Source organism: Mus musculus, chromosome 16 (genome assembly GCF_000001635.26).
Source record: "Mus musculus strain C57BL/6J chromosome 16, GRCm38.p6 C57BL/6J".
Classification (NCBI taxonomy): domain Eukaryota; kingdom Metazoa; phylum Chordata; class Mammalia; order Rodentia; family Muridae; genus Mus; species Mus musculus.
Window position 1 is genome coordinate 97536081 of NC_000082.6, and position 25611 is coordinate 97561691.

General features: G+C 45.3%; 1 pseudogene across 1 annotated transcript; it reads left to right on the plus strand.

Moving 5' to 3' along the window:
- Positions 1 to 24821, plus strand: Mx2 (MX dynamin-like GTPase 2; annotated as a pseudogene). Its single transcript, NR_003508.1, has 14 exons — positions 1 to 93; positions 2538 to 2649; positions 8388 to 8580; positions 9532 to 9669; positions 10245 to 10399; positions 10667 to 10805; positions 11258 to 11456; positions 14817 to 14895; positions 15316 to 15438; positions 15844 to 15986; positions 19881 to 20039; positions 20522 to 20598; positions 22440 to 22688; positions 24259 to 24821. The product of NR_003508.1 is annotated as an MX dynamin-like GTPase 2, transcript variant 2 (transcript).
- Positions 24822 to 25611: the final 790 nt, after the last annotated feature.

Genomic DNA, 25611 nt, shown 5'->3' on the forward strand with positions numbered 1-25611 from the left:
GCACACTCTGTCTCCAAGCCGGGAGGGGTGAGTATTGCACAGGATTCTGTGGAGGGATAGAGGATACCTTCTAAGGCTTCTTTGTAGACACTGGTAAGTACAGCAGGGCATTTGTTGGTGCTGTAACAATAATGGGGACAGTGACAGTTTGTGTGTGGTGTGGGAGGACAGCAAGCTCAGGCAATCTCTCTAAGTTTCCATTCTCCCTGGGAAGGGGTGGAGCCAGCACTGTTTATAGACACTGGAGCCCAGAAAGCCAAGCACTCTGTCACTAAGCAGGAGACTGGTGAGTATCACCCAGGCCTAGAGGACACCCCATAGCTCAGGGCAAGGATGCCTCTGGATTCCTTGTGGATCCTGGGGGGTGGGGTGGGTACTGTGGGACATTTCTCAGTTCTATTAAAATAAGGGGGTCAGTGTCAGCACAGGTTGTTGCGATTATAAAAAGATAAAAAGATATTAAGATTTGTTCTATGAGGGTGTGATGAGATGTGGGGAAAGGGCATATCCCGGCAGGCCCATGCCAAGGCATCCCTTCCCCCTGAAGGACCAGCCACAGGACAGTAGAGTATAGAATATAGTTTATTCAGGACATGGGGAGGGGAGTTAAGAGGGTAGAGGAGGCAGAGAAAGGCAGAGAGAGGAAAAGAGTAGAGAAGTAGAAGCTGGCCATGACCACATGGAGAGAGGGGGAAAGGAAATGGGGACAGACTGGGAGTAAGAGGGCAAGAGGCAAAGGAGAGAAGCTGGAGTAAGAGAGAGAGAGGAGGGGGCAAGCAGCCCCTTTTGTAGTGGGCCAGGCCTACCTGGCTGTTGCCAGGTAACTGTGGGGAGGAGCACTGACTGACTGGGGAGGCTGCTGACTGTTAACTGTGGGGTTGGAGTTTAGACAGAATACTGGTGGAGCTTCTGGGCTAGACACAGTGCTCCACCCAGCTGCTGATTGTGGGAGCAGTCTGAAATAGCTCCCCAAACCGCAATTATCTCTGCTAGGAGGCAACAGGAGAGGATGGGGTCCCAGGGCCTCCTGGATCTGGGGCTAAGGCCTAGTAGATAAGAAGTTCCAGATTCCCTGCTGTCTGGGCCAGGAGTCCATGAGAAATCAGATGGAGGTCTCTTGTTAAGAGGAAGCCAGGTGACCCAGGGGCAGGCTTTGAAGTGCAGACAGCCTGCTTTGGGAACCCTGCTGGAAAGACTGACAGAGGATCTGTGTAGAGAAAAGCATCTGTCCAGGGACTTCCTGGTCCCTAGATAGGACATGCTCTGGGTGGTCTGAAGACCTACCTCTGCTCAGAGTGCAGGTGTCCCTCAGACCTTCCATTCTCAAAGGCTCAACTGCAGGGGACATGGAGGACAGGAACCCTGGAGAAGAAAGGGCTTTTGAGCCTCTCTGTGGTCACTTTAACACCCTGATGGACCTGGGAAGGCTCCCACTCTTGGCATTTTAGAGTTGCTCTGGACAGGCATGGTTAGGGGTTCTGACAGTGAAAGGAGCTGGATTCTGCTCCCATGTTCTTGTTTCCAACTGGGCTGAGGATATATCCCCAACAGGGAGCCCTGCCACAGGGATCTTTTTTAGTATAACTGATAGGTGGCATATAGTGTCCACACAAATGTCCACTACATGCTGTAGAGTAGAAGCAAGCCAGCCATCCCGAGGACAGAAGGAATAGGCACAGGTCTGCCTTTGTAGGAATGCTTAGACCCCGCACACCTGTTTACTTGTGTGTGCCTGACCATGACCTTCAGGTGAGGCATGAACCTGCAAGAAATGTGGTCGTCTCTGTGCGATGTGTTCTGCAGTGGGAAAGAGTCAAGAAGTGGGGAGACAGGAGGCAAGGGTGTCCTGCAGGTCCACTGAAAATTAGGGTTGATCCAGTGTTGGGAGTAGCTTCTACTTGACAGGGCCAAGATCTGGATGGGCTGATGAAGTCACCTCAGGTTGACCGGACAGCTGGCTATCCAGGACACTGAATGTGCAGAAAAAGCTGTGACCTTTCAGGTTTCTCTGCGCCAAAGATACACCAAGTCTCAAAAGCGACTCAGGAGAATTGTACATGCTTGTGATTTGCAAACAGAACACAGGGTTTAGATCCCAGAGAAGGAAACAATGGAACAGACACCTAAGTCTTGGTCACTAGGAATCTTTGGTCATGGGACACAGGCTGGGAGCAGTGATGTCCCTTGATTGTGCAGCAAGACTAATCAAGACAGCCATGGACTAATAGATAAGGCTCAACTGAAGTAAAGGGGTGTTCACTCTGGAGCCTGGGTCCCCTTTAATATATGGTCTTTCCAAAGCTGTGTCTGAAGGATTTTTTTAGACTAACAGACTCCATGAGTGCCTTTAGAATTACTCTCCTTTCATGATCCCCTCCCACATGAGAAACAAACACCCGCCTTTCCAGAAGGACCCTGGGATGGGATGGGAAGGAGAGAGTGGAGGTTGTAATGTTGGTATCTTTGTTGTAAATCCTAGCCAAGGTCCAGAAAATTGTATTCCAGACCTTTTAATTTATAATATTCATTTCCCACAGAGTACCCAACTGAGAGAAGAAATAAAAGATGGTTCTTAGCACAGAAGAAAACACAGGCGTTGATTCAGTCAACTTACCCAGTGGAGAGACTGGCCTAGGAGAGAAAGACCAGGTATGACCCATGTCCATCTGAGGACTGCTCCTTTATGTCATACCCACTGGAGATGGAGAATGCATCCTGGGGTAGGATGCAGATGTGCCTACTGTTATCTTTGCTTGGGCCAAGGCAAGACCAGTGGCCCTCTTGTGCCCTTCACTGAATGTGTCCAGGATTTTATCTTGCTCTGGGAAAGGTAGTATTATTAGGGACTGGCAGGGCCCTGGACAGTGCAATGTTGTCCCCTGTCCATGCCATGGGTGTGTCTCCAGCTACAACCCTTGTTAGGACTCACTGAGACATTACCTCCTGGGAGAAGCCACTTGGTGTCTGTTTTCCTAGAGCTGGGATGCAGTTTTGCTTTGCTTTGAATCAAACCTGATCTCTAGAAGGAGACCCCCTCCCCAGCATAGTCCCAGTCTGACCCAGTCAGCTATCTGACCTTGGGAGTGTCTACCTCCCTTTAGCACTGGGTTTTCTGTTTCCACAGTGGGATCGGCAACATGGCTGTTGAGAGGAGTCAGTACAGCTGATGTTGGTACTCAGAACTGTGTTGTCATTTCCTGTTAGAGACACTGGGATGCCTGGCTGCCTGGCTATGTAGAGCTCAACACTTTTAAAATCAGTATTAACAACAGGGTCAAAGGTCAAAGGCAATGAGAAGGATCAGTGTCTCTCCCTAGATTTGTTTGCATTTCCTTCCTGCCAGGCTACAACCCTCAGAGTGAGGGGCACAAGAAACTCGCACTCAATACATTGGTCAGCTTTTTATTGGTGTGACCAAGTTCCTGACAAAAATCAACTTATAAAGAGGAAAGGTTATTTGGGTTACAGTTTTGGAGATTACATCCCATGCCCATTAGATGCCATTGTTCTACAAAGCTGATATCTAATGGCTGGGAAAGAAAAGAGAGGTAGAAGAGGAAGGCTTGGAGTCCAGGTTCATTTCAAAGCCATGATGCCTATAGATAGTACCCTCCCAGCTGCCCCCAGCTATTCCAATCCATCACCTCCCAAGAACAACCAGTTGGGGACCAAACCTTCACCAGGAGGTCTTTGGGGGATGTTTCAGATCTAAACTCATATACACTCACACTCGCATGCTTTGGGAGCGGCTATCTATGGTTACTTAGCACAATCTCTAGACAGATAGGTAATGAGTTTTTGATTTGGGTGTTTTCAGGCCCACAGTAGCAGCACAGTCTCCTCTTGTAAGAGTCCTAGGGTGGGAGCCACTTGATTTCACAGGCACAGGTATGCTCTGTTAGAGGAGCAAGTGAGACTCTTATACCTCTTGGGGGCAGAGCTGTTGTTAGCAACAAAGCCCTAAAGGACCTGGTGCTGCGGTACTGGGAGCAAGGCCCGGAGTGTAGGGGTACTGTTGTTAAAAATCCTTTCCTAGGGGAGACAACAACATATGCCCCTCCTTCTAAGGTCCTAAGGACAAGCCAAGGTGCAGTTCAACCAGCATTCATAAAGGAACCAATGCATTAATTAGGCTTCCCTGCAGAGCAATGGGTAAGGGTTTACAACATGAATGTGAGTGGTCTTAAAGCAACCACAGTGGAAGGTCTGCACCCAGTGGGGATGATGGCTCCCCAAGGCTATGTAGAGGAAGTCCCCTCCCCTCATTACTCCTCACATGTATCCTCTAGTCCTATCTCAGTCCCATGATACTCTCCTCCTTCCTCATGTGAGGGAAGTCCAACAGTTTACAAAGTTGGAAAGGAAATGGCTATGTGGCTGTGTAGACAGCTTCAACACAGGTTACATAAAGCATGGGGAACAACTTAGGAAGAGGCAGGCAAATGATACTGAAAAGTAAGGCTATGGTTGCCGAGAGCCTGAGGCAGAGGGGCCTGCTGGAGGGGAAAGTATGAGAGAGGTGAGGTGTGGATGGAGTGTCCTGACCCTGGCAATAGCTCTTTCCCTCACCTGGGGGTGGGACACCTGCACCTTCGATTATTGCTCTATTTTATCAACTGTTGTGAAGGGATGATACAAGGGCATGACAAAAATGTTGCCAGGACTCAGACTCACCGCTGGGCACCAAGGGCACAGTGAAGTCTCAGACCCAGCCACCTAGCAGCTACCCTGAGAACATTCAGTGGGGTCAGACCACAGCTGACTAGGGAGTCAGTGTTGTCTGTGTTAGGTTGAAACCCTGGATTAATCCTTTGTCAAAGATATACTTTGCAAACATTTGCTCCCTAGCTGATGCTCCCCCCGCCCCCACTTTGGAGACGAGGTTGCTCTGATGACTTTACGAGTTCTTGTCTGGCTTATGCCTTTTGGGCCATTTTTAAGAAACCAAGATCTAACCCATATTTGTAGATTTTGTTGTTCTTTTCAAGAATGTCTACATTTTATGTCTTTCCCATCTATGTCTATGATGGATCATGAGTCAATTTTTAGATTAGTTTTCCCTCCCTCCTTTCCTCCCAATTCTTTCCCCTCTCCCATCTACCCCTCCTCCGTTTCTCTTCAGAAAAGGGCAGACCTCCCATGGATATCAACTAGCCATGGCCTATCAGGCTACAGTAAAACTAGGTACCTTCTCTTCTATTAAGGCTGGATGAGGCAACCCAATAGGTGGGAAATCCCAAAATCAGGTACCAGAGTCAGAGATAGACCCTGTTCTCTAAGAGTTTCAAAGAATACCCCTCTGCCTCAGGCTCTTGGCAACCAGAGCCTTACTTTTCAGTATCGTTTGCCTGCCTCTTCCTAAGTTGCTCCCCATGCTGTATGTAACCCATGCTGAAGCTCTCTGCACAGCCACATAGCCATTTCCTTTCCAACTTTGTAACATAAGTGCAATGAACCTGGGTCAGACCCATGCAGGCACCCTGGTTGGTTGTTTACTATACTTTATGATGTAACATAGCAATGTAGGTTTTTTTTTAAGTGTAGACAGTGAAATGATCCAATATTGCTTAGTGAAAAACTGGCCCTTTCCCAGATATTCCCTTTGTATCTTATCAATGTCAGTTTCACATAGTGACTTTCAGGGTTGTATGTCGTGTTCCACTAATACCATGTTCCATTCCGTGAAATATTACCTTCTCAGTTACAACTTTATCACCACCTTGGGGCCAGAGGTGTCCATCCTTTCACTTTGTAACTCTGTTTTAGAGTAATTTTGCTTGTTGGAGCAGAATTTAAGCCATTTATATTTAATGTACTGTTAGATGAGAACAGTCATTGCTATTTGTTTTTTTATATGAAGCATTTTTCTCCCTTTCCTTATATTTTTCCACCTTTGGGACTAAACATCTATATTTTAGGGGTGCATACCATATCCTCTGCTGACTGGTTCACTAGTTAGTATGAAACTATATAGTGTTCACCTTTATCAAACACAATAGGTCTACCTCTGAAGGACACAATAACAACTTCCCATGTGGTTTAAGAACCCTTTCTCTGCTATTGGCCTCCATCCTATCTGTCATGGTCTTCCTTCTCCATTCATCAGAAACCCCACAATGCATTGCTGCTGTTTATATTCAGCTACCATCTAAGGATAGTGAAGTCCTAAGAAACTGGTGCCAGTCACCCGCTGCTTGTGGTGTCTGATCCATGATATGGAGTTTGGATGTCTCTTCTTCTCTTCTTTCTACATGTTCCTTCTGTATGCAGGACACTGTTTACAATTCCTGCCATGTGGATGGGATGAATTTGTTCAGGTTTCATAAATGGAAAGTCTGTATTTTGCCATTGTTTTCTGGGTTGATATTTATAATAATCATCTCCTGATTTTCATGAGAAAAGCCCAGGGGAATTTCAGAATAGAATACAGGTTATCTGACTCCTAGATGGTCACATTTCAATCAAGGTGCTTACCTCTCAAATTTTATTTTTTTTCACCTAAATTATGGGGTCTATTGATAACAGAGCACTTAAATTTAATTTAATATAGCTTAGTTTAATTGCTTTACCATAGGGATGGAAGAGATATGTACAAAGTGCTCAGTGACAACAACTCTAAGCTAAACTCTCATCTTCCTTTTTAACATAGTTGCAATTTAATTAACACCTCTAAAAATTACATAATTAAATAGATAATTTTTTAAAAACTTCCTGGCTTCTTCCATTTTATAAGGTAAAGACCACATTACTGGTCAAAGACATACTAATTCCAAGTTATCAAGCATTTATTTCCAGTCCTCCATGTAGCTTCATTCTTGCCCTCAAAAAGATATTTTTGCTGAGTATAGCAGCCTAGGTTCATGGTGGTTTTGTCAGCAATATGAATATTTTTCAAAATGGAGTTATAACCCAGTAGTTAAGATATTTTGGCAAATGCCACCCTACTGTTTTCACACTTCCATTATTTCTGATAAGAAATTGGCTATCAAGCTTGTCTTTGTTCCTCTGTATGTAAGGGGTCATTTTCTGACTACTTTTAATATCTCCTATTTATAACTAGTTTTAAGTAATTTGATTCAAATGGACCTTGATGTCAGTGTGTGTGTGTGTGTGTGTGTGTGTGTGTGTGTGTGTGTGTGTTCCTGAGGCTTGTTGACTTTCTTCATCCTTTTGGTTATGCTTATCATTAAGGAAGTAAGGCCCTGGCTCTCAGTAGGTAGTAAGGGGAAAGTAGTTCAGGGTAACAACAGTAAGCTCTCAAACATGTCATCATGAGAACACAGGCTCTGATTAAAAGGGGGATTAAGGGTTAAATGGGTGGAATCTGGAGCACTGGGGAAGATGCGTGTAAGAGCTATGAGGAACAAGCCAAACAAGTAGAATAAGAAGCCGGGCTCTCTCTCAGCAGGCACACAGGAAGCTCTTGAGGATATATGTAGGGCATGATCGACCTTCTTATGTTTTGGCTTTTAATGAGGCTAACTGTAACAGAGTAAATTGTATATAAGGATGGCTTCTAATAAGAATCTTGCATTAGGGAGACCATCTCAGATCACCCCACAGACAAGAAGCCAAATACGAGGTAACCAAAACAGACTGTAGTAACAACTTGATAAGTGTGATAGTTTTCTACTGTAGTGGAGCTACAAGCTGATCAACATGAGAATAAAGAGAGTTTAGTATAGTAAGCACCACTGGAGATCTATGATGTGTGTGCATCTCAAAGGGGGGTGGTAACCCTTCAGAGCAACCAATAGCTGGGGGATTGTCATTATCAAAGCAAAGCTGGAGTCAGAGATGGATAGAATTGGGCTTTAATTACTCCTAACTGAGCAGGCATAACATAAACAGTATATATGATCATCTCCCTGGTTGAGCCAGAGGGCATGCATAGAGTATGTGCCCTGCCATATAAAAACTGTGGACAAGGGAAACTGAATGGCTTTACTTCTGCCTTGGAAACCCATGTTACTCTCTTTGTCTCTGTCTCTCTGTCTCTGCCTCTCTGTCACTCTCTCTCTCTCTCTGCCTCTCTGTCTCTGTCTCTGTCTCTCTCTTTCTCTCTCTCTCTCTCTCTCTCTCTCTCTCTCTCTCTCTCTCTCTCTCTCTCCCCCCTCTGGAGATAGTGAATCTGGGGTTACCTTTGCAGGTTCATTACTGATAACCAGGAGCATTTTAGGTGCTTGGGCCATGCACAATATGGATCCTGTCCCTTTCATCATCAAGACAGAAGAATCAACATTTTTTGTATTTCCTTAAATATATTTTTACCTATTTCTTACTGTTTAGAGAATTCTAACAACACATATATTGCTCTTGAACTCTTTTGGCTTTGCTGGAACATCTCCTGTAGAACATGACCTCACTCTTGCTTTCCCCTCATATAGGAGTCTGTGAACAATCTCTGCAGTCAGTATGAGGAGAAGGTGCGGCCCTGCATTGACCTCATCGACTCCCTGCGGGCTCTGGGTGTGGAGCAGGACCTGGCCCTGCCTGCCATCGCTGTCATTGGGGACCAGAGTTCTGGGAAGAGCTCTGTACTAGAAGCACTGTCTGGAGTGGCCCTCCCCAGAGGCAGTGGTGAGAGCTCAGTGTCTATTGCTTTGCTAGGCTATGGGCCCAGGAACTTCAAGGGTAGAAACAGGTCCCCTCCCAGTTTGGAGATAGCAAAATAAAGGTCAAGGTGCTCTTATTTTTTGGCTTGTGGTTCAGTCTTATAGCTTCTTCCTCCTCTCACAAGGGCACCAGGTTCAGGGTCAGTCACTTGGGTTCCACCCTTACAACTTCTGAAGCCCTCCATCAGCCTACATTACCTCTTTTTGGGCTCTGTATCCAACAGAGCCACTCCAAGTGTTGGGGCCGATCACATGTGCTGAGGGTGGGGCAGCTTTCAGTCATCACACTCTCCCATTGTACATTTTGAGAGTCACATGAAATCTGAGTTTGCAGGAGCTCTGACTGAGTGGGTCAGTTCCCAAACCCCTTCCTTTGAGGTAACTGCTCCCTTCAGAGAAGAGTCTGGTGTCCAGGTTAGTGTTGCTGTATAAATTCTATGGCTGAGGCAGTCATTGGGCACCCAGGGTACCAACTGGTTCAGGAACCCAGGTGAAATGCTATAGACATGACAAGAGTTGAAAGGAAATCATAATACGAGGCATGATGAAGTGACCTGAGGGACACAATGACCAGGATGTGTAAGCTAGTAGGACATGCTAGGTATGTTAAAGGTTCTACCAAGGTCCCTATGGAGCTGAGAGTGCCACACTAGGAAGAATCCTCCTAAGGGTTCCTTAGCTATCAGCCTAAATGAATTGGTAGCTTTTACCCCAAATATATATCCATGACCTGGGTTCTTATTCCCAAAATATAGACCTGAGGTCACTCTGGACAGGCAGCATCAGAATGAGGCCAGATATTTCCATTCCCAGCATCTCTGCAGATGAGAGTGTGAAGGTGTGGGCACCTCTAGTCTAAGGCCCCATATTGGTGTGTGTAGCAGAACACTGGATTAACATGGACCTCATCTTATAGGTATTGTCACCAGATGCCCTCTGGTGCTGAAATTGAGGAAGCTGAATGAGGGAGAGGAGTGGAGAGGCAAAGTCTCCTATGATGACATCGAAGTGGAGCTCTCTGATCCTTCAGAGGTGGAAGAGGCCATCAACAAGGGTCAGTATTCTGTTTCTCCCTTCTCCTCTGACTGTCAACACTGTGTCTTGAGTCAGTGGAGAAATGCTGAGTCTTTCTGTCAGGACCTTGCTCCCTTCATAGCTGCTATCACCTAGGACCCCTGCACAGAAGAGGCTTCGAATTCCTTCTCTGTGGCTGTGGCACAATTCCTCTCAGAATGCCCTACAGGAGGATTTACATTCTATCCTGGATTCAGAGGGTTGTGTCCATGGTCACCTTTTCCTATGATCCTGGGAAGAGCACTATTGTGACAAGAACAAGTGGAGCAGACAGGAAACAGAATGCCACAGAAGAGACCAGAAATAAGACATATGGACTTGTCCCTAATAACCTACTTTCTCTAGTGTAGTCCCACCTCCTAAAGTGTCTAGAAGCTCAAAATATGACCAGCTGAGGACCAACCCAACTTTTCAGTGCAGGAGCCTGTGGGGTCACTGCATAGCCAAGGCATGCTTTTCCAGAATTCTCTGGAATAAGATCCCCTCCATCTGCCCTCTAGGCTCCTTATCCTACCCCACCAAGCTTGACTAGGCTATCTTTTTCCTCCTTTCTAGGTCAGAACTTCATTGCTGGGGTAGGTCTGGGGATCAGTGATAAGCTCATTAGCCTGGATGTCAGCTCCCCAAATGTCCCAGACCTGACTCTCATTGACCTGCCTGGAATTACCAGGGTGGCTGTAGGCAACCAGCCTGCAGACATAGGACGCCAGGTGAGACTTTAGACCCTACTCTGGCACACTGGGCTGCAGGGGTGCTGGAGTATGCCCAGGGCCATGCCTAAGAGAGACCTTGTAGAATTGGGAGTAAGACTGGATAGCTAGGCTTTACCACAACCTCAACGTTTGATGGAGACAGGAAGACAGATGGGTGCAGTCCATGGAGGTCAGGGCCTGAACCTTGAAGCAAGTGGATAGTCAGGACCATCTCTTTCTGGATCCTGTCTCCATAATTAAGAGTCATCATCTAATTTATTACAGATCAAGAGACTCATCAAGACATACATCCAAAAACAGGAGACCATCAACCTGGTGGTGGTCCCCAGCAATGTGGACATTGCCACCACAGAGGCTCTGAGCATGGCTCAGGAGGTGGACCCTGAAGGGGATAGGACCATAGGTAAGGAGAGTGGGAGATGACAGTGGTGTGTGATACAAGTGAGATACATCTCCTGAATCCAGATAGACCATGCTCAGGGTCTAAATGAGGCCAGAGACAGGGAGCCTCCTCATCTCATCTCCCTGGTAGAAAAGGCCTGGAGGAAATCATATCTACTGAGACTCATGGGGCCAGGAGCCATGGTAAAGTCCATGGCAGAGTGAAAAATGAGCAACTGTTGTCTGGGTGGTGGCCATGGAAAGGTACTGAGGCATATGCAGATGACAGAGGGGCTTGACTGTCTTCACAAAGCCACGTACACAAGTCTCTGTGTGTGGGTTTCCATCTTGCATGGGGTTTGTATAGATCATGTCTGCCTCAGCCAAGGATGAGATCCTGGTGGCCAGTGAGAGCTGAGCTTCCTGCTATCTCGGAGCAGTGTGTGTCCTCTGATCTCAATGCCTGTCCTTCAGGGATCTTGACCAAGCCCGATCTGGTGGACAGAGGTACTGAAGACAAGGTCGTGGATGTGGTGCGGAACCTGGTGTACCATCTGAAGAAGGGCTACATGATAGTCAAGTGCAGAGGTCAGCAGGACATCCAAGAGCAGCTGAGCCTGACTGAGGCTCTTCAGAATGAGCAAATCTTCTTCAAGGAACACCCTCATTTCAGGTGCCTCTGCCATACTGTCCCATGTAGTGAAAATTGCTTGTCAAGAGAAGACCTGACATGAGGGGTGTGTGTGTGTGCAACAGCCTGAGGATGATATCACCTTGAGAACCACTGTAGAATTTTCCTTAAGGAAAGAAAAATGTACAAAGTAGTTCTTAAAGAGTATTAAGTAGTGAAAAGGGGAAGGGGACTTGCCAAAGTACCACAGTCAAATGCTACAGGCACCAGAGTCACAACTAGAACAGAGCAGAGGAAAAGTTGGAGACCCAGATCCTGGCCGTGCCTTTGACATGTCATAAAGGTAGACTCAGTTACGAGAGATATCAGTTCAGCCATCTATGTCAGGATGACTATTCAGTATCTCCAGAAAATAATGTCAGGCTATTGCTTGATACATTGCAGCAAGACAAAGGCTGGCCAGCAATAGACATAGGTTATAAGAGCTGAGCTTCCAAATGCACCTGTCGCCGATGGCTTAAAATCCCGCAAGACCTTTGGAACTTCCTACTGCAGGAACATTCTCTTTGAAAAGAAAAGGCTGTCCTAATCTTAATGGGAACTGTTTGATTTTTTTTCCCATTTAGTGTGATATTGGCTATAGGTTTTTCCTATATAGCCTTTATTAGATTCAGGCAAGCTCTTTCCACCCCAAGCTTCTCCATGACTTCTGTCCTGAAAAGGATATTAGACTTTTGTCAAAGCCTTTTTCTGTGTCTACTGAGATGATCATGTGATTTGTCTTTGAGTTCATTGTGTGATGGATAATCATGAATTGATTTACATATGTTAAACCATCCTTATATCACTGGAATGAAGCCAACTTGGTTGTGATGAATGATATTTTTGTATGAGTTTCAATTTGGTTGTCAATATTTTATTGAGAACTTTTGCATATTTCTTCATCCAGGAGAGTGGACTGTAATTTTCTTGTTTATGTTTTGTGTTTATCTGGATTTGGTATCAAGGTAATACTGGAAGCTATTCTTCATTTTCTATTTCATGGAACATTTGAACAGTACTGGTATGAATTTCTTGAAGGACTGGTAGAATTCTGCAGTGAATCCATCTGGTCCTGGGCCTTTCTTAGTTGGGAGAGTTCTTATTACTGTTTCAATCTCATTCCTGGTTATGGGTCTGTCTAAACTGTTTATTTCAATATGGCTTAATTTCAGTCAGTATGTTGAATACGTCTAAAATTTTACCCATGTCTTTTGGGCTTTTCAGTTTCTATAGAATATATAGATTTTTAAAAGATTGTCCTTATGAGTTCCTGCACTGAATCTATTGTAATATCTCTCTCTCTCTCTCTCTCTCTCTCTCTCTCTCTCTCTCTCTCTCTCTCTCTCTCCCCTCTCTCCCCCCCTCTCCCTCTCCTTCCCTCCCTCCCTCCCTCCCTCCCTCCCTCCCTCCCTCCCTCCCTCCCTCCCTCCTAACTTTGGTTAATTTAGCCAAAGGTTTGTCAATCTTGTTTATCTTTCCATTTCATTTCTGGCTGTCCTGGAATTCACTATGTAGACCAGGCTCACAGAGAGCACTACCATGCGTGGGTTTGGTGTTGATTTTGTGGTGTTCTTTGACCTCTTTTGATAGACTATTATGGTGTTGCCTATTTATTCCCCATAAATTCTTGAGTATGTTTATCCTTCTCTTCAGATCCCAGTATGATTAACAGTCATAAATTCCCTAAGTCTGTTTTTATCTTGGAAGTTTTTATTTCTCCGTCAATTTTAATAGATAGCTTTGGTGAGTGTAATAGTCTAGGTTGACATTTGTGCTTTTTCAGAATTTGGAATACATCTTTCCAAGTTTTCCTGGCTTTAAAAGTTTCCATTGTGTGCATGTTTTTAATCCCAGCACTTGAGAGGCAGAGATAGGTGGATTTCTAGGAGCTAGAGATCAGCCTAGTCTACATAGTGAGTTTTAGGACAACCAGGGACTACATAGAGAGACCCTGGTTCAAAATAATCAAAACAAAAGCTTCCATTCAATTCCATTTCTATTCTAGTATGTTTGTTATGTTTTTTTTAAATCTGTTTAAATAAATTGACCAGTGTAGAAATTGGGTCCCTAATAAGAGTAAGCTGTCACAGCAGGAAGAGTTCTAACGTCCTTATGCCTTGTATTCCAAGCATAACAGTGCCCTGTGTGAACACAGATTCTGGCATGAGACTAGTATAGCTTCATGCCTTTAAGAGCTCATGGCATAAATCCTGTCTTGGGCCAGGGTGAGTCTCCCCACTTTACTTGTTCATCACGCATATGCAAATACATGTCAGTGAATTTGTATAGAGACCTGGATCTATATGTATTGTATATATTTCTGTGTATTATGTATGTGAGTGTGCATATCTGTACTCATATGTGTAGCCTATATTGGAAGGGTATGAATATTAATATGTATTATACATGTATATTGCAGGTGTTTTGGGGAGTCCTGCTTAGGGTTTAACACAGTATAGTACAAATCACTGTACAGTACAAGGCTGCTAGCCTGTTTTCTGGGGCAGTCCCTCAGGTAGCCATCTAGACTCACCTGTCTTCCCTGCCTCTGTGTCTCTATCACATGGCTCTCTCCACTGTCTCTATCTCCCAGTACTGCTCCTGTTCTTCCTCTGCTTCAGCTCTAGCCTTCATCTCTTTATTCAGCAAGAGCCACACTCATTTCTCATACAAAAAAGTTATTACAGCTTACTCACTCTAAGACTGTCAGTAGCAGGCAGGACTGTACTCTCTGTCTATAGCTGGCCAGATTGAGAGCTACATGACCTCCCTCTTGGGAGCTTGCTTTTTAACATGATAATCTCAGAGAATCATCCTTTTGGGCAGATGACAAAGTGATAAACATTTCCATTTAGAAAGTAGGTATTGTGAGCTATAGAAATGACAGTACCATATATACTGCCAGCAACTGGCACTGCCAGCACAGCAATTAACCATCGAGAATACAGGGACGTACCTTCATAGCCAGTTGATAAAATGTCTATGGGGATAGGTTACTCCAACACATGTAATGTGTCTGTTTACTCACTTACCACACATGGAAGGTTGTATGTTTGTGTGCGTGTGTTCATGTGTATCACACATGGACAGGGATGTGTGTGCTATGATAACATATATGTAGTTGTGTACATGTGTTTTGTGGAAAGCAGATTTTACTCTGATTATTACATGAGCCAAGGTGGATCATTGCAGCCCACTGTAGAACTATTCAAGCTGATTCCCCTGCATCATTCCACAAACCCACCTCTGAGTAGGTATCCCATTCACTAATAATACCCAAACTGCCCTGACCTACCCACAGCAGGCTGCAGACTTGTTTTCTGGCCAGGTCTGATGGAACCCTCTCTCCTGTTCCCTCAGAGTTCTTCTGGAGGATGGGAAGGCCACAGTGCCCTGCCTGGCAGAGAGACTGACCGCAGAGCTCATCTCACACATCTGTGTAAGCTATAGAGATCCTGCTTGGAAACAAGAGTTCTTGGCACCTGTTGACCTGTTGAAAACAACACATAAGTTTAGGAGTCTTGTGTTGTTCCAACATCTTCTGTTTTAGAAGCTACTAGAAGGTGCTTTGTGGCATTTTCCTACAGAGAGTTCATGTATCTGACAGAAGGAGTTGTCCCTGGGTGGCTTTTTTCAGGAACCAACCATATATAGTGGACAGGTTTATGTACCAGATGGAGGGTGGGCAAACCTGGGTGGAAAGAGATACTTCTCAAGTACTGCTTTGCACCAGGAAAATTGTCTCAGCACCTTAGAATGTTGTTGCCCATGTGTCATGATGACTGTGTAGAGTAGGCTTGGGGCCTCCTTTGCATTCCAGTCTTAATTTCTATATTCCATTCACCTCTCTCCCTTTCAGAAATCTCTTCCTCTGCTAGAAAATCAAATAAAGGAAAGTCACCAGAGTGCAAGTGAGGAGCTGCAGAAGTACGGTATGGACATACCAGAAGATGACAGTGAAAAAACTTTCTTCCTGATCGAAGTGAGCATTGTCTATGTTTCCAGACATGGGGACTACATCACTCTCTACATAGGAATCTGTCTGATGCTCTTTAGATCTCATGTCTCCAAAGCTGATAGAGATGTACCCTGCCCACTTAGTGTTAAAAAGGGAGTCAGGACAAGACCATCATTGAGTCCAGGGTGAAGCTGGGTGGCATTTTTTTAACCACACTGAAAGAAGAGTTCTCCCTAAGTATCTTAAAGGAAGAGGGGGTAAGGGAGATACTTCCTGCTGCAAAAACCCCTTCTCCATACTGTTCTGCTGGGGCCCACCCACGAGGATGAGGTGATGCTCCTGCCTTCAGGGTACACGTGTCCTTTCGATAACTTATCCATTACTTGAAAAAAATATCTCTGCTTATATTGACGTTTTTCTTCTTGACAGAAAATCAATGCTTTTAACCAGGACATCACTGCCCTAGTACAAGGGGAAGAGAATGTGGCAGAGGGAGAATGTCGCCTATTCACCAGGCTCCGAAAAGAGTTCTTGTCCTGGAGTAAGGAGATCGAAAAGAATTTCGCAAAAAGGTGGGTATCTTGTTCAATCTGTGCTGCTATCCTTAACAATCTTACACTCCATTGTTATAGACACTAGAAGTTCATCACTCACAGTTCTGGGTGCTAGGAAGTCCCAGGTCAAGACATCAGAAGATGGGGTGTCTAGTGAGGTCTTCATTTCTGCTTCCAAGATGATCTACCTGGTCTTTGTGTGAGGAAGATGAGAATCAGCTGCCTCTGTCCTCTGATCTGAGGACACACATCTCCTCTGTGAGGATGGGGGAATCATGCCCTAGTCACTTCTTAAAGACTCACTTTTCGATGCCAGTGTACTAGAAATGAAGTTCTACTTATGAACTTGGATAATGCATCAAGATAAGGACCTGACAACAGACCAAAGTACAGATACTACCTGTCTTAGTCAGGGTTTCTATTCCTACACAAACATCATGACCAAGAAGCAAGTTGGGGAGGAAAGGGTTTATTCGGCTTACACTTCCATACTGCTGTTCATCATCAAGGAAGTCAGGACTAGAACTCAAGCATGTCAGAAAGCAGGAGCTGATGCAGAGGCCATGGAGGGATGTTCTTTACTGGCTTGCCCAGCCTGCTCTCTTATAGAACCAAGACTACCAGCCCAGAGATGGCACCACCCACAAGGGGACCTCCCCCATTGATCACTAATTGAGAAAATGCCTTACAGCTGGATCTCATAGAGGCACTTCCCCAACTGAAGCTCCTTTCTCTGGGATAACTCCAGCCTGTGTCAAGTTGACACACAATACTAGCCAGTACACTACCAAAGTCTAACTTGGTGAAGCAAAGAGGGTTTGGGGGGAGGTTACTTACAGGGATATGGGTGATTACAGGCACAGAAATGACTCAGAGACATCTGTGTCCTCAAAGCCCGCCCCAGAATATGTGATTGCCCATGGTGATTGCACAGCCTGCAGGCAGCTTAAAAGGTTGGAGAGTGTCCTTTCTGGGTAGTTCAATTGGTCTGAGACTCTGCCAGGCAGCTTGACTTATCTATGCTTCTGCCAGGCAGCCCAGTTTATCCAAGAGTGACTCTCAACAGTTCCTGTTGTTTATATACACTTGAGGAGGGGGCCTAGCGAATCTTATCAGTTTCAGGGATTTCCTAAAACCTTTCAGTTGTTTACTTCCAGAGTTTAAGGAACTTCCCAGTAGGTTGTAGTATTTTACTTCCCTTAGGAACATCCTATTTTTTTTTTCACAACCTTTTTAACATCTCATGCCTTAGAAGCATCCCTCCAAAATGAAAAGTTTTAATCTTGGAGAAAACTGCTGCCTGTGCAAGGCCTTCAGTCTGGGGTGTCTCAATGTGTTTCATTATGACAATGAGAAGATAATATAAGTGCTTGTAGCCCTCTACCTCTGCAGTACCCCACTTCTCCATCTTCATATCTTTGGAATCTAAAGCAGGGGAAATGTGTTATAAATCTATTCTTTCATCATATATCAGTGCTGACATGGCTAAGAGGAAATCCAAAGGACTTTGCCTTCCTTGAAGTTGTTTGATGAAGACATAGAATTGACTTGAACCAGTCAGATTCAGACAATCAGCTTCCCTTGGCATGAGTGTAGGATATATAAAGTGGAATGCTCTATTTCCTGCAGGTCACATGTAGAATCCATTAGTAACCTAGTGGAGAATGTGATGGGTGATCAGTTTGGGTAGTGATGTGCCTCTGTAGAGAGCTTTATGAGACACTTATTTAAAGGCTGTAACTTTCCATGTCCTCACTGGGCCCACCGTTTCTGGTGTCACTACTAAGCCTAGACAGCTGAAGCTGGACACTATAGGCTCTGTAGTGTGTCTTCACTCCAGGGAACAGCCACTGTCCGGTTTCAAATCTTGAGAGGTGTCTGCCACTATATCTGATAAATGAGGGGAGGGGCAGTTAAAGAACAGAATATGAAGCAGCTTTACAACTCCAAGATACAAGAACAAGATCCAATTAGAAAATGGGCAAAGGACTGTAAAAGGCATCCTGAAAAGAAGATATACAAATGAATAATAAAACACTCAAAAGATGTATGACCAGAGACCATCGGAAATGCAAATGAAAACACAGGAATAATTCATGTCCCAGGCCCTAGGCAAAGTAGAATCAGAAAGGCAGACATTACCAGATGCTGGAGAAAAGGCAGGGAAAAAGGAAACCCTGGTGTACTGATGGGGAATGTGAAATTACCATTTCACATCTACAGTTGCTGTAGATTACAGGAGTGACCCCTCAGAGAAGCAAACACATGCTTCCCACTTCCACTCCCAGGGGGATTTGAAAAAATGTCTATAGGAAATAGACAGCATACAAGTCCTTTTGCTCTAAACCTGACATTTCTCCCCAGGTCTTTACAAGTCTTCTACTCTAAGTATTTATGCATTCTTGTCAATCCCTGTAAGAGCACAAGTCAGAGTGGATTAGAGACCACCCTAACAGGCTCCTTTATAGTTAGTCAGTACCTTTAAAAACAATCATCTGCAAATAGGGCCACCTTGAGGTGCTAGGTGGTTAGAACCACAACACAAGAGTTTTGAGGAAGGCAATTCAGCTCTTAGTGTCTCAGTGGAGTGTTTTAACCCACAGAAAGGCATAGAAGGAGTGGAGCCACAAGGTACTTGGCTGATGAGCCTTGCATGCAGGATACTGAGTGAAAACCACCAGTCACAGGGTGTGTGACAAGCCTGTGTCTTGTAATTCCATTTTAAAGACACCCAGAATATACATATGGTGTAGACAGAGGGAGAGCACAGGCTGCAGAGTTGGAGATGGAATAAGGTGAGATATCAACTGCTAGTAAGAATAGTGGTTCCAGGGGTGACAGAAACTTCCTAGAACCAAGGGTAAGACTGTAGAGCTTGACTTACAACTCTCTGGATAGATTCAATGTCTTGTTTAATGATGTAAGCTTTCTTTTAATTAACAAATATTCTTTGGAGGCTGGAGCAATGGCTCGGTGACTGTTCTTCCAGAGGATTTAGGTTTCTTCAGCACCTACATGGTGACTCACACAACCAACTGTAACTCCAATCCCAGGAGATCTGACACTCTATTCTGGCCTGTGGAGGCACTGTATGCACTCTGTGCACAGACATACATGCAGGCAAAACACCCAAACATATAAAATGATAAAAACAAAACAACAACAAGCATAAACAAACAAAAAATGAATTATCAGCTTATCACAGAGAAAGCTGGTGCCATCTGAGTCTGCTTCCTACTTCCAGCAGAGGGGAGAGGGACTAAGTGTTTTGTGTCATGAACAGGGGAACAAGTCACACTGGGACATCAGATGCCTATTTCCCCTGTCATCCCTTGATGAAGGTGCCTCTCCTCCCACCCAGCTCATGATGCTGTCTAAGGGTCACAGGGCCTAGTGAGCCATGTGCTCTGACCCTTCTTCTTTGGTCAAAATCCAGTTGGATTTATAAATTCACATGCTCAGGTCTTTTTGAGGCTGCATTTTCCTCTGGTTTCCAGATAGATTCTGCCTTTTGCCTTAACTGAGAAGTAACCTTGAGACTGCATTCTTCTCTATAACCCTGAATATTTTTCTTTCTTTCCTCTTTCTTTTAAAGATTTATTTATTTATTTTATGTATATGAGTACACTCTCACTCTCTTCAGACAAACAAGGAGAGAGCATAAAATCCTACTACAGATGGCTGTGGGCCACCATGCAGCTGCTGGGAGTTGAACTCAGGAACTCTGGAAGAACAGTCAGTGTTCTTAACTGCTAAGCTATCTCTCCAGCCCTGCACCCCCTGCATTTTTCAATATGCAGGCATTTATTTGTTTCACTTTATCTTGGTAAATTCAGAAAGATCAGAATGAGTTTGTTTAGAAAAATCTGCAAGATGGTTTTATAAACAAGTTGCTGTTGCCTCCTATTATAGGTTATGCTGTTTTATATAATGAAGTCTGGGCATTTGAAAAGCAGTATCGTGGACGAGAATTGCCAGGGTTTGTGAATTACAAAACATTTGAGAACATTATAAGAAGACAAATCAAAACCCTGGAAGAGCCAGCTATAGAAATGCTGCACACGGTCACTGGTGAGTGCTGCTCAGGGCTTCACTGGAGAATGCTGTTGTTGCTCTTAGCCATTTTATTTCTGGGGTGGGGACACTGGCAGTGCTGCACCTCAGAGCTGTCTGTCAGCATTGGTTCTAGGCCAGTGTCAGATTTTCTGTGATCTTGGATACTACTGTGGTGTTCAGGAATCCAATCTATTCTGACACTGTGGGAAGATTTGCTGTCAAAAGACAGAGTCACGAAACCTCCTAGGCCCTTCGCTCAATCCTATAAGAGCACAGCCAGTGTCCTTCATTCAAGGTGATGGCCACCCTTCTCCTGCAAATATATTATCTCTGGAAACCTAAGTGTGCTTCTCTCTTCATTGGGCAAAGAGAAGAGAAAGGAGGGAAAGATCAGGAGAGCACCCACATCCCTCATCTCTGCCCCGGTTTTGCATCGACATAGCGTGAACATGTTACCCCTTACCACATTAAACTGGTTTTTTCCTCTCTTCAATCAGAAATTGTACGAGCTGCCTTTACAAGTGTTTCTGAGAAAAATTTTTCTGAGTTTTATAACCTCCACAGAACTACCAAGGTAAAAACCAAATTGTTATTTTTAAAGCATAATGAATATAACAGTAGAGAATCAGTATTTTGGACTGAGGTTATTTCTGCTTTTCTGTGCTTAATTAGCCTCCTGCTTAAATTTTAATGATGACACTGCTGGTGCTGTCTGACTAAAATGGGGGCATGGAGAGGAAGGAGAATGGAGGGAGGAACAGAAGGAGAGAGGATTCAGAGATGAATGCTGACATCCACAAATGAACACCCTGTCAGGGAGACTCACAGACTCATGTTTTAAAGACACTCCTCACATTGAGTGAAAGGTGACAGATATGGGACTCAAAGGGGGACATTAAGATGGATTATGGGAAGTAAGACATTTATTAGAAAAGTTGTTAGTGTTATAGACAGACAGTATACCAGTTGCTCTGAGGAAAGTCAGGCCCGAGGGCCCCAGACACTCTGACAGGGATCTGATGAGGAATGAAGCACACAGAACAGACTTGGGTCCCTTATAAGTCTCTGAGGAAGGAGGAACATTTTATAATCATGTAGCCATGCTCTCTGATACCCCAGCAGGCAAAAGGGAAAGGGGTAGGGGAATTGTGACCACTGGTAAGCGTCAGATAACCAGAGTAGCCTTTCAGTGTCCTTTGACATGTGCGATGTGTCTTAGAAGACTTACTTCCCAAAGTGAGAAATCCAGGCATCTGAAAGCCCATTGGCTTAATAGGATAGCTGATATTCTGTGAAGCAGAGGGAAAGGAAGGGCTGCTGGATTCTTGGGGCCAGAGTCGTAGTCTGGGCTGGATTCCATCAGTGAGAATGCTGAGTGAAGGCTATCCTCTATGGCTGTCCTTAAAGCCCAGGACATGATGGCCATAGATGACTGACCTAAAGTGAGCCCTTCTTATATCTGCACATTCTCTGGTAGAAGCTACTTTCTGTAGATGTCAAAGCTTCTAAAAAAGCAAGGAGAGTAGTTGGGTCAGAGCTGAGAGTCTACACAGGTCCCAGCCTTTGCCTGCCTGTATTCCTTGGTTGTGACCAAATACCTGATAAGAACAACTTAATAAGGGTTTATTTGGGCTCGTGGTTTGAGGGGGTATAGTCTGTTGTGGCCAGAAAGACAAAGCAGTAGGAATGTGAGGCAGCTAGCCACACTTCTCTATTCAGAAAACAGATGAATTCTGATATTCAGAAGCACAAACTATAGGATTGTACTGCCCACATTAGGCTGGATTTTCTATCTCATTTAAACATCTCTGGAAAAACCTTCTCAGACATGCTGGGATATAAAATCTTGTGTGATTCTAAATCTAGTCAAGGAGCTGGGGAGGTGATTCAATAGTTAAGAAAGCTTACTGCTCTTAGAGAGGACTTGGGTTCAGTTCCCAGTACCCACAACCAGTAGCTCCAGTTCCAGGGATCCAGACCTTTGAAGGTACTTACATGAATATGGTACACAAACACACACACACACACACACACACATACACACACACACATACACACACACACATACACACACACACACACACACCACATACAACACAACATACATAAAATAAATAAACAAAAAAGTCTTTAAATCCACTCAAGTTGACACTGAAGATTGACCCTTGTAGTAGGGGACTACTCATACCTGACTCAGTTTCCCCTGGTTTCTACCTTCAGCTCAGGTGACCTCCGCATAGCTGAGCTGAGCAGGGGGAGTGGGGGTGGGTGGGGTGGGGGGAGAGTGACAGGGGAGGAACAAGGACTGCTTCCAGGTAATGACTGCTTTTATTTCTGCCTGGTGGCTTGATGCTTGTGGATCTGTTGGATGTCCTGTGTTCTTACTCCATGGTAAGCATTTCTCTTTCTTTGCAGTCCAAACTTGAAGACATCAGATTAGAACAAGAAAAGGAAGCAGAGATGTCGATCCGACTCCACTTCAAGATGGAACAAATTATCTACTGCCAGGACCAGATTTACAGAGGAGCCTTGCAGAAGGTCAGAGAGGAGGAAGCTGAGGAGGAGAAGAAGACAAAGCATGGCACTTCCAGTTCCTCTCAGTCCCAAGATTTACAGACCTCATCCATGGCTGAGATCTTCCAGCATCTGAATGCCTACCGCCAGGTAAGTGTGTGAACACATTGGAACTGGGTTTTAGGCCACTTGTTCCCTTTGTTTCTGTGTGTCTCTCTGTGTAGGGTATAAGTCTGCAACGGGTTTCAGGACAACTCTGCCCTACGGCACCTAGGTGAGCCTCTGGGAAGTGGTTCTAATTCCTTCAAATGAAAAGGTAGCTTAGAGAAACAGACATCTGCCTTTTATGGTCCATGTGGCTCCTGACTGTGACTCTGAGAATATCAGCTTTCTTCTCTGTAAGATGTGGTTTCCCCATCCTGAGCACCAGTGATGGAGTGTAGGGCCCTTAACAGTGTTGGGATTCCATGCACTCATTAAGTAGACGCTAGATCCTGACACCTGTTTAGTGGGGCATACATCATGTAACCCAGTTAACAGCAGGTCCTACTCAGCTAGAGCCACAGGGACTTGAAGCAGCCACACAGAGGATGTCATGGTTACCTTCTCGTGTACAGACCTTTGTTCTAATCACTGGCTGCTAGAAAGCCAGCCTTGCCATGTGGCCAAGCCCATGATTCCTGGGTCCTATGGCCTTGCACCTGTAGATAATCAGGTTTGCTATCTGTCTCTGGGACTCTGACAACTCTAGGGACTTCAATAAGTGGTGGAGTGGAGGTTTTATCCTTCCCAATGGGCTTTTTTTCTCAGAGTATAACGTCCTCAGTGTCTCTACATGTCATACTGTGGATCAGAGCTTGTCTGTAGACATCATCCCTTCCTTTTGGCCAAGGCTCTATTCCCACCCAAAGCACCCATGACTGGATATCTCGGGTCTCTGTGCCTTCTTGATGCCCCTCAGCTCTGCACCTCACTCTTTCCCATTGCCTCAGCCCTCTACCAGGACACTGAGGGGCCTGAGGGAGGCCTGTATCTGCCCAGATCTCACTTCTCAGAGATGACATGGGCCACACCCTAGCCATCTGTCCTATGTCCTGCCATGACTTGAAGTTTCTACCCCAACTGTGACCCAGTACTTATCCCTTGTCTGGCATCTTCTTACTCTGGTGTCTTGTGACATCCATTTAACCATCTCCAGAAGGCCATGGTCATGGTATACTTCTATTCTAAAGAAGAAAAATGAGTACCTGGGAGACACCAGATAAGAAACCAGCAGCAGATGACATGTAACTTGGAGAGCAACCTGTCTCAAGACTGGGAGAATTGAGCTGTTAGCTAGGACAGTGGATGGGGCAGGTGGGGGCTGACTTCCTTCAGGCGGTTCATTTAGACTCTGCCTAGCCATACTTCCCTTCTATTGAGAAGTTTGGGTCTTAAGGACAGGTGAGCAATGCTCTTAGCAGAGCAGTCAGCTAGTTTGAAATGGAATTGGGGTGTCTTTGTGGACTGTGTTCCACTACATACTACTCTTTTCCATTGAGAATCCATTTGATGGTCAGGGAAACTGATGGAATCCAAAGTCTAGCTGCCACTTTGGACCTGCTCTGCCAGGGCAACTGAGGGGCCTGAGGGAGGCCAGTATCTCACTACTCAAAGATAGCATGGTAAGCTCAGGCTCCCTGCACCTCTCCCTCAAGCCTTGTGTGTCTCCCTCTACTAGGAGGCTCACAACCGCATCTCCAGCCACGTTCCCTTGATCATCCAGTATTTCATCCTGAAAATGTTTGCTGAGCGGCTGCAGAAGGGCATGCTCCAGCTCCTGCAGGACAAGGATTCCTGCAGCTGGCTCCTGAAGGAGCAGAGTGACACAAGCGAGAAGAGGAAGTTCCTGAAGGAGAGGCTGGCAAGGCTGGCCCAGGCTCGGCGCCGGCTAGCCAAATTCCCTGGTTAAGCTGGCTCTGTCCTTCCCTGTGTTTCCTGGATTGTGATTCAGGGACAGAAGGGCTCCTGCCTTTCCTGGTAGCTATACCACCAGCCTTTATGCTCTGATAAGTGCTAGCACTCAGATTTGAAGGAGCTTTCTGCTCACTCTGAGATGAGGAAGAGAAAGAGGCTCTCAAAGCTCAGCAAGTAGATGGGTAGAGGAAGCCACTTTGCTAATAAGACAACGGCTTCACCCTGAGTACTCTTCTTGCCCACCATTTAGCACACTGCTAGAAATAAATATTTGATGTACAAATGGGAGCTGCCTGTTGCATTCCTTAATAAACCACTTTTCTTTGACTCACTTTGAATTGGGGGAAGGGTTTGCACAGGACTGCAGAGGGTGGAGGGCAAATGTGGAAAAAAAAAAAGGATGACTAAAGCCCCTTGGAATTGGGAACCAAGGAGGGTTTACTTCCTAAGGACCACAGCAAGTGAAAACAAGCTTGGAAAGACAAACTATCAAACATGTGTGCACATGCTTTGTGCACATGGGCAATGGTCTGCAGGGAGTACAAAGCAGTCTCAGTGTGAGCAGCTGTTGGAGGTTCTGCATTCACAGCTGCAGTAGAAAAACCATCCAGGGTAGGACCAGGTCAGTTAGGGAACCATACTCTCCCTGAAGAGCTGCAGAGTCCCTCCATGACTAGGAGATGAGTAGATAAGCCTAACCCTCAGATTGGCTCTCCCAGAACCCGGCTCCAAATCTACACAGCACTTCCTGACTTCATGTTTAAGAAGCCTTAGGTCACAGAACTAGCTGAAGTCAGATGCCCAGGTTCATTGAAGCACTGAAGCATCCGGAATACCGGACCCAGGAAGGAGAAGATGCTCCCAGTAGGGAGGGAGAGGAACAAGGAGCTGAGGGACATTCTACAAGAAACACGATGAAGAACACAAGGCACAGTGAGAATTCCAGGAAAACTGCCTGCCTCAAAAGCGCCTTGCTCTCTGAGGAGACCAGCTGTGTAGCCCACTCTTAGATGGCAGCTGGGCAGTTGACTAACCACCCTGTGCCCTCCTAACAGATCCCACCCTACATGTCTTCTGACCTTTGAAACCATCACTGACTTTGGGAGGTTCTAGCATA